Genomic DNA, 9,531 nt, shown 5'->3' with positions numbered 1-9,531 from the left:
CACTGAGCTCCTGAGAGCGGCCCATTCTTTCACAAATGTCTTGTTTCACAGTCTGCATGCCTGAGTGCTTGATTTTATACACCTGTGGCCAGGCCAAGTGATTAGGACACCTGATTCTGATCATTTGAATGGGTGAGCGAATACTTTTGGTAATATAGTGTACACGGGTATTTTTAAAAACGGAGACATTACCCTTCGTTTGTGCCCTTCGTTTACACGCAAACGGCGAATTCGCCTCTGAAAACTATTCTTTCTAAAAACTCCGGCCAAAGTGGAGATTTAGGAAAACTCCTGTTTCGCGTTTGCATGTAAACTGAGAAAAACGGAGAAATACAGAGTTTCAGGCAGCCGACGTCACATTATGCGCCAAAAGTGCGCGCAATGTTTACATTTGGCTATGGTGATCATAGACATGATATACGTAAATTATGTCTATAATGGTGATGATCATGGATGCATTCACAGTAGCAGTCGCATTTCTGTCCATATGTTTGTATTTTCAATTACAGCTGCTTTTTTATATAGAGGAGCAGAGATGAATGAGGGCTCGGAGGTCAGTCTCCTCCCTCCAACACAAAGAGCCAGTCAGCGGCACCGCCAGCATCGCTTGGGTCCGACCTGGGCGGACTGCTGTCGGGTTTGGCTTCTGATTGGCTTGCATGGTTTTCTCCTTCTTCCTACACCACCGCCCATAGGCTTGGTGTAGTTATGATGGCGCTCAACGGTGTATTTATGCGGGTTGATGTAAACGGAAACTTTTTTGAAAACGATGCCGTGTGCACGATGTTATTTTGGAAAACGGAGGGAGGGAAATATTCGTTTCTCAAAATACCCGACTACGTGTAAACGTAGCCTAGGCCTACTTACAATCAAATAGGAGAAGAAGAAAAGAAAAAGAGAAAGAAGAGAGAGAAAAAAAAAACTGCATCAGAGGTTTAATGCAGTGGGCAGGCCTTTGATCAATTATCATCCCCCCTAAGGGGCACACATCACTTTTTTTTTTTTCCCTCCCCTCCCTCCCCCTCTCTCTCCTCCCTCTCCCTCCCCTCCCTCCTCCCCCTCCCTCCCTCTTTTTCCTCTCCCCCTCACCTCTTCACCCCACATTGTACTTTTTAGAGGAGGAAGAGGAATAAAAAAAATAAATAAATAAAAATAAATAAATAAATAACCAGAGTAAACCTATTAAAACAGGAATATCAAGTAACCTAATATAGCATAATTGAGGTTATATCCACTGGTCTGTGATTACACTTTCTATACGAAAACACATTTTATGACAGTAACAGTGTGCGCGCTCCCACATGTCTGTGAATGCGTGCACGCGTATGTAGTATAGCTTACATGCATTCGCCACAAAGCTCAGCACCGCTTTTGACAGTACATAAGAAGTCCTGGGCGCTGAAACCACTTGGAGAGGCTGTAGGGGGAGGTGAAAGAAAAAAAAAAAAAAAAAAAAAAAAAAAGAAAGTTGGCTATGGTTTGTGCACTGCAGACGTAGTTACGTTACTCCTGTATCCAACAGTCCGAGGGGGAGGCTCAGAAGATGCCCGGCAACCTGCTTTTGAGATCTTCCTCCGCTTTACCCGCGGTCTCATAAATCAGCTTCTGCCCATCAATGGTGATGATGAGTCTCGCCGGGTATAGTATCCCAAACCGGTAACCCCTGCCTCTGATCTTGTCGATTAGGCCATTGTAGGTTGCTCGTTGTTGTAGCACTCCAGGGGCGAGATCCTGTCGGACGTAGAACGGTCTACCACCCCAGGAGAGAGAGTGATTCTTCCCCGCTGCTGCTACAATACGTTGCCGGTCAGACCACCGGAGTAGGCGGACATAAATGGGCCTCGGCGGCATCCCAGGGTCTGGATGTGGGCGAGGTGCCCTGTATGCTCTGTCCACCTCCGGTAGCACATCATCATCCGAGTCCTTTTTCAGTTGTAGAATATAACTCAGAATACCTCCAATGAAAGCACCCATGTCATCCTTCTCCGCTCCTTCTTTGATATTTATTAGGCGAATATTATTTCTCTTACTCCTGCCGACAAGGTCGTCCACCTTTTTATGTAGTGTTTCAACCTCTTCTTCAAGTTTTTTCACTCTCGGGCTGACTTTGTTTCTTTCGTCTTCCAAGTCGCTGATACGTACTTCTGTATTAGAAACTCTCGTATCGTTTCAGGCCAAGCTCTGGCTTAATAGCCATTGTCTCGCGGAGTAACAGCTTACCCCATGCAGGTGTGTCGGCGTCTTGCAACAGGTGAGTGAACTCTTCACTCATGGCGGCGTTTGTTAATTCTTGTTCCTTCTGACGTCTAGTATTCCGCCGAGTCAGTCTTCCAAGAGACATCCAGCTAGTAAAACACTGGATCACCGGTTCCGAGTTTTTTGGAAGCCTTATTTATTGTATTTTAGACACACATTGGTCTAGTGTCTAGCCGAGCACCTAGCCGAGCGCCATGTTGACCATATTTAATTGACCATATTTAATTAATGAACAATCATTTGTGGAGTTTTTGCGTGTGATTATTATCTTGAACAATTCTTTGATATGTTTTCGTTTGGATTACAAATGTGCTGCCTTAGTTATTTTGCTTTTCGTTGGAATTGTGTGTCTACACACCTGGCCCTCACGGTGTTAATGTTTAGAATATCTCCACACCGACACATGGCGGTAATAATTAGGCCTATCTCTGATTAATGTATTATGAGAAATGACAGAGATTACGCATAGTAATGTCCAGTGATTGTGCATAATGAATGCCAGCATGGCCTTACTCCTAAGAAATAGACCTAAACAAAACCAGGTGCAATTGGCAAAATTATTTAATTACCTCCTTCGCCCCCGCCAACCTCCACTGGTCCCCCAATTCCATAGATACTCTCTGGGAAGAGAGTGGAGGCGGCGAGGTCCTCGGATGGAGTGAGAACCTGCACCGTAGCCTGTCCTCCTCCTGTGGCCAGCCATTTGCGTCTGTTAGCAGCGGCCTTGGGAGTGATTGAAGGAATATTTTATTTACAATTTCAAGGTACAGCAGTATGATAAAATAAAGGGAAAATCCCAATGGATTAATCGCCAGGACAAATTAAGGCTTTAGCCTATTTCCGTTACTTTCCAAATGACATATATATAGAGACCAGCCTACCTTTTGTTTCCCCGTTCTCTTCATTGTATCAAAACGTTTTCTGCATTGATCAACGGTACGGTGGATGCCAGAGAACGCGGAAATGGCCCCCACTATCTTGACCCACGCCTGCCTTACGTCATCCCTCCTGGGAAGCCTTGAGGAGGACCCATAGATCCTCCCCTGTCTGGATTTTACCTCATGCATGAGCACTTTAACCTCGTTTTCAGTGAAGTGTGGCAACCTTCCTCTCTCCATCACAGGTTTCAGTTTGAGGATTTGGGATAGCGCAGCCTGCTCTTAAAGGCAATGGCACCAGGCACACTGATTGGTTTAACTGGTGTAATGGCCAAACCACGCCTATGCATAATATAACGGGTAGCACAGGTGTTTTAGGGATAAAGGCAGGTGTGCAAGATTGCAACTTTTGTGGGGGAACACCTCTTACGCAATGCTAAATCCCCAAATAATGTGTTTAGGGACTCTGGTCCTCCACCCAAGTTCCACAGACTCAAAGATGATGGTTTGGTAAACTGGAAGGCAAAAATTGACAATGCAAACAAAAAATTAGGCTTATGCAAACAAAGACAATTGACATTTACAGGTGAAGTGCTGGTGGTGAAGGCAGATATCCTACCCAGTTTACTGCACCTCGCCTACATTTTCAGTTTACCAACAAGTCTAAGGAAAAAGTTAACTTCAATAATCTTTAACTTCTTTTGGAATGGAAATGAATATATAAAAAGATGAAGAATCTATCAGCCCATAGAGGCAGGAGGGAGAGATTTACCATGTATCCCTATAAAGTTAAATGTTTTGTTTGTTTGTTTGTTTTCTTATTTAGTTAAATTACTCTCAGAAGTTTTTTTTTTCCTCAAGAAAAAACAGTGCTTGCCAATAGTATGCTTAATTTCTTTGATCAAAGTTAAATTGTGGGAAGACAGATGTAATTTAATGAAAGAAACCTATATAAGTTCAGAATTGAGTTTGGTGTACGGGATCAAACAACAAATAATCAAACGATGCCATTGTGAGGTATTGAAATAGGAGGAAACTTCCATCAAGACAAAATCGAAAATTATTTTTCCCAATATATAAAAAGGTTTGTTTTGTAACTATGTGGACATGAAAATGATCGGCAAAACCTTTTTCGAATAGCCTTATTTATTTATTTTTACTTTTTTATATATTACTTATTTCAAGCATGCTGTATGTTGCAAAGGTTTTCTTACTAATTTTTGCACTTATACACTGTGCTTATTATTTCACTTTGCCTTTTGAGTGTGGCGTTTATTCTGTTTTCCTTAAACTGACTACCTGTTCGTATTCACTGTCTTGGTACCATGGAAATGGTATATATGTATTTTGAATAATACATGGACTTGCAGCCACTGCCAACTGGACTTGTGTTATACAGGGCTTATGCTTTACATCTCAAATGCTTATGGTTGGCATCAACATCACATACACAACTCCCAGCTTTCACACACGGCCAATAACTTTGTATACAATGTTTCTCCCCCAACTGGCTCTGTCCAATTAAACCAGGAGTTCTACAACCAAACGGTGTACAATCAAATAACAAGACTTCTCTGCATCGCTACTGATTTTGCGCAGAGTGGATCTGCAGGCTGACCTTCAATCTTTTTCAGTGACAAATAGCTTCATCACACTGGCTCCAATTTCAAAATGGAACTAGTGTTGTACTGAAGAGAATTCTCCAGTCATACATGTTTTGACTTGTATGTATGTTACTTACAGGCAAATGCAGTTGCTGAAATTGTTAAGAGAAGAATATATTCCAAGCATGTGAAATGATAAGAAGTAAAAGAAGAAAGAAGAAACGTGAAAAATGTGCATTCATCTTTGTTGTACAACTGTGCATCATGTATTTGTATTTGTCAAGATGTCAGATGCATGTTTGTAAGTGTTATGTCCCTAGCCTAGGGGAACCTGGACCCAAAACATGAATAGAGCCCCCGCTCTTCTCATCCCCAAGGATGTAAGACTACCAGGGTAACGTTCACAGAGCAGCGTATTTATTATAGACTTCGGACAGGAGACAATGCCCAAAGCAACAAACAAAACAACTAAATTAGCCCTGCCCTTACCTGACAGAGAAAACAAAAGACATCAACTTAACTATTTACTAAATTCAAAACATATGAGAAAAAGGTTTCAAAGAAAAAGGGCTTCTCCTTTCTACATGTGCTGCTCTGGTTTTCCTTTTTACAATAGATATTTACAATATTTACAACCAAAATGACCTATATCACTAGGTCAACACAAGACTAACAATAGTCACTCTAAGTGACTGTCAAAGACAGTCAAATCACAAAATCTCACAAAACAATCACTGCATGGCCTCCATTGTTGGGGATGGTAAGAGGAAAGAAAGCGGCAGGAGACCAACACGGGCAGGAAGATATAGTCGAAGCCATCCAATCAGCCAACAGCCTTCAGTCAATTGACCAATGATACACACCTGCAACTGAACACACACCCTGCATTCCAAATCGCATACTTATACTTTTTATGGAATGGAATGGAATGGAATGTCTTTTACTTTTGGTATGTACTGCAGCTGCCCTTACAAAGTATGTAGTTTAGTATGAAATATGCATGCATATGCATACTATTGGGACACACTACATACATCATCCCTGAAGTCGGCCCCTCTCGCTCACTTCTGCCGCCGTCCGTAGTGGCAAATTTGAATGTTGTTGTCAAAATGCTGGTGCTGTTGCATACTGCGCTGTCGTCTGTCATATTTCTGATCTTCTGTCTCTCTGTCTCTTCTGCTGTCACTGAGCGAGTTTTGTGCGATATGTGTGTTTTGTTGTTGTCCGTATGTGGGTGTGGCTTGTACACGCAACTCAGTCAGTGCGACGTAACGTTCGCTGCGCATGGGATTGTGGGTCAGAATGGCCAGAGCAGCCTGCTGAAATCCATACTGCGAAATCTGACCGGGTGTAGTAGAACATCCTGGTACTCTTGGCATACTGCATCTGACATACTATGTACTGGGACATACTTAATCTTTTCTTCTCCTACTAAATAGTATGGTAGTACAGTGCCTTGCAAAAGTATTCACCCCCCTTGGCATTTTTTGTGTTTTGTTGCCTCACAGCCTGGAATTAAAATGGATTGTTTGAGGGTTTGCATCATTTAATTTACAGAACATGTCGACAACTTTGAAGATGTGATTTTTTTTTTTATTGTGAAGCAAACAACAAATCGGACAAAATAACAGAAAATGTCAATGTGCATAACTATTCACCCCCCTAAAGTCAGTACTTTGTAGAGCCACCTTTTGTGGCAATCACAGCTGCAAGTCGCTTTTGATAAGTCTCTATGAGCTTGCCACATCTTGCCACTAGGATTTTTGCCCATTCCTCAAGAGAAAACTGCTCCAGCTCCTTCAAGTTTGATGGTTTGCGCTTGTGAACAGCAATCTTCAAGTCTGACCACAGATTCTCAATTGGATTGAGGTCTGAGCTTTGACTAGGCCATCCCAACACATTTATATGTTTCCCCTTAAACCACTCAAGTGTTGCTTTAGCAGTATGCTTGGGGTCATTGTCCTGCTAGAAGGCGAACCTCCGTCCTAGTCCCAAATCACTTACAGACTGGTACAGGTTTTGCTCAAGAATATCCCTGTTTTTAGCACCATCCATCTTTCCCTCGACTCGGACCAGTTTCCCAGTGAAAAACATCCCCACAGCATGATGCTGCCACCACCATGTTTCACTGTGGGGATGGTCTGCAGCTCCTCCAGGGTTACCTTGGGTGTCTGTGCTGCTTCTCTGATTAATGCCCTCCTTGTCCGGTCCGTGAGTTTTGGTGGGCTGCCCTCTCTTGGCAGGTTTGTTGTGGTACCGTGTTCTTTCCATTTTATTATGATGGATTTAATGGTGCTCCTGGGGATCATCAAAGATTTGGATATTTTTTTATAACCAAACCCTGACTTGTACTTCTCAACAACTTTGTCCCTGACGTGTTTGGAGAGTTCCTTGGTCTTCATGGCGGTGTTTGGTTAGTGGTGCCTCTTGCTTAGGTGTTGCAGCCTCTGGGGCCTTTCAGAAAAGGTGTGTATATACTGACAGATCATGTGACACTTAGATTGCACACAGGTGGACTTCATTTCACCAATTATGTGACTTCTGAAGGTAATTAGTTGCACCAGCTTTTTTGGGGCTTCATAACAAAGGGGGTGAATACATAGGCACATGCCAATTTTCAGTTTTTTATTTAAAAAAAAAAAAAAAAAATATATATATATATATATATATATATATATATATATATATATATATATATATATATTTCTCATTTCACTTCAAAACTTAGACTATTTTGTGCAGATTCATCAAATAAAATTCTGATTAAAAAACATTTAAATTACAGGTTGTAATGTAACAAAATAGGTAAAATGCCAAGGGGGGTGAATACTTTTGCAAGGCACTGTATGAGTATTGGAACACAGGGACACACATTTGCAGGTACTGAGGGAGAAGAGGAGGAGAGAGGGAGAGAGCTGTCACATCAACACAGCACAAAAACACAAGTCATAACAGTAAGGCTGTTATCTTTTGACATGTTGATCAGGGGAGAGCGTGGACGCAGTCCCCCACTACCAGATATTATGCAGTCGAGATTCCCACATCTGGGGAATTCACAGGGGTCAGCAGAGCCAGAGTGCAATGGCTGATTCTCGCCCTGGGTGAACCACTTTTCACTTTTTAGCCATTTTATTGAGATTTTGTCAAAGATTTACAGGAACTTCATTTACAATATGACATACAGCGACAAATTAAGATAAATCTCAAGAATACATGCAAGAACAGTTCGTAAATTCATAGAAAATTACAGTGATACAAACACATTTAATTTCAGTACATCAAAGCGCATCTGTTAAAAATTCCTGATGAACTCCCAAAACCATTTCCCAATCTCCATAACCTCATAGTTTCTGCATCGCCAAACCTCATTTTGTCTCTCACTATATAATCACAGACAATTGATAGTGCAAGTTTAGCGACCGACTCTGGAGGAATATAAAACTTTTTAAAAACCAGGACATTTCTGCACTTCTAAATGGCCTCTTTGGCACAGTTGATGGCCGCCCACCACCTTACCCATCTTTCTTGCTCTTTTGGTCACCATACAGAACATCAACTACATTAGGACCACTCTAAAGGACAGTTAACCAGGTCTCAGAAGTGCCCACACCCCCTGTGAATGAGTACAATGCCAAAATAAATGTGTTACACTCTCATCCGTATTGCAATTTAGCCTGGGAGACTTTGAGCTGCGAGAGCGTCTCCTCTTGTGCAAAAAAACACGGGTGGGAAAACTGTTCTGTACTGCATTCCAGGCCACATCTTTATGTACACTGAGCAAAAAACAAGCATTAATATTTTTCCAAACTTGAATACACTCTGTTTCTATCAAAATACCAATTGGAACCAGGCTTGAGATGAAAGGTTATTTTCCACAGTAGTCCTGTTTACCTTCCCTCCCACAGGCCTTTCCCAGTTTGCAGACTTAAAGATTGCAGGTTGGGTTGGAGAGCCTAGTGAATCAATGTGTAGGAAAATGATGTAGGAACTGAATTTTCATTGAAATATGCATATATATATATACAGTACAGGCCAAAAGTTTGGACACACCTTCTCATTCAATGCATTTTCTTTATTTTCATGACTATTTACATTGTAGATTCTCACTGAAGGAATCAAAACTATGAATGAACACATGTGGAGTTATGTACTTAACAAAAAAAGGTGAAATATCTGAAAACATGTTTTATATTCTAGTTTCTTCAAAATTGCTCTGATTACTGCTTTGCACACTCTTGGCATTCTCTTGATGAGCTTCAAGAGGTAGTCACCTGAAATGGTTTTCACTTCACAGGTGTGCCTTATCAGGGTTAATTAGTGGAATTTCTTGCTTTATCAATGGGGTTGGGACCATCAGTTGTGTTGTGCAGAAGTCAGGTTACTACACAGCCGACAGCCCTATTGGACAACTGTTAAAATTCATATTATGGCAAGAACCAATCAGCTAACTAAAGAAAAATGAGTGGCCATCATTACTTTAAGAAATGAAGGTCAGTCAGTCCGGAAAATTGCAAAAACTTTAAATGTGTCCCCAAGTGGAGTCGCAAAAACCATCAAGCGCTACAACGAAACTGGCACACATGAGGACCGACCCAGGAAAGGAAGACCTAGAGTCACCTCTGCTTCTGAGGACAGGTTCATCTGAGTCACCAGCCTCAGAAATCGCAAGTTAACAGCAGCTCAGATCAGAGACCAGATAAATGCCACACAGAGTTCTAGCAGCAGACCCATCTCTAGAACAACTGTTAAGAGGAGACTGCGCGAATCAGGCCTTCATGGTCAAATAGCTGCTA

At 41.8% G+C, this 9,531-nt stretch overlaps 1 pseudogene; it reads right to left on the bottom strand.

Annotated features, from left to right (window-relative positions):
* Nucleotides 1-7,721: 7,721 nt before the first annotated feature.
* Nucleotides 7,722-7,874, bottom strand: LOC115370809 (uncharacterized; annotated as a pseudogene).
* Nucleotides 7,875-9,531: the final 1,657 nt, after the last annotated feature.

Source organism: Myripristis murdjan, chromosome 13, assembly GCF_902150065.1.
Source record: "Myripristis murdjan chromosome 13, fMyrMur1.1, whole genome shotgun sequence".
NCBI lineage: Eukaryota > Metazoa > Chordata > Actinopteri > Holocentriformes > Holocentridae > Myripristis > Myripristis murdjan.
This window is presented reverse-complemented; position numbering and strand designations above follow the sequence as displayed.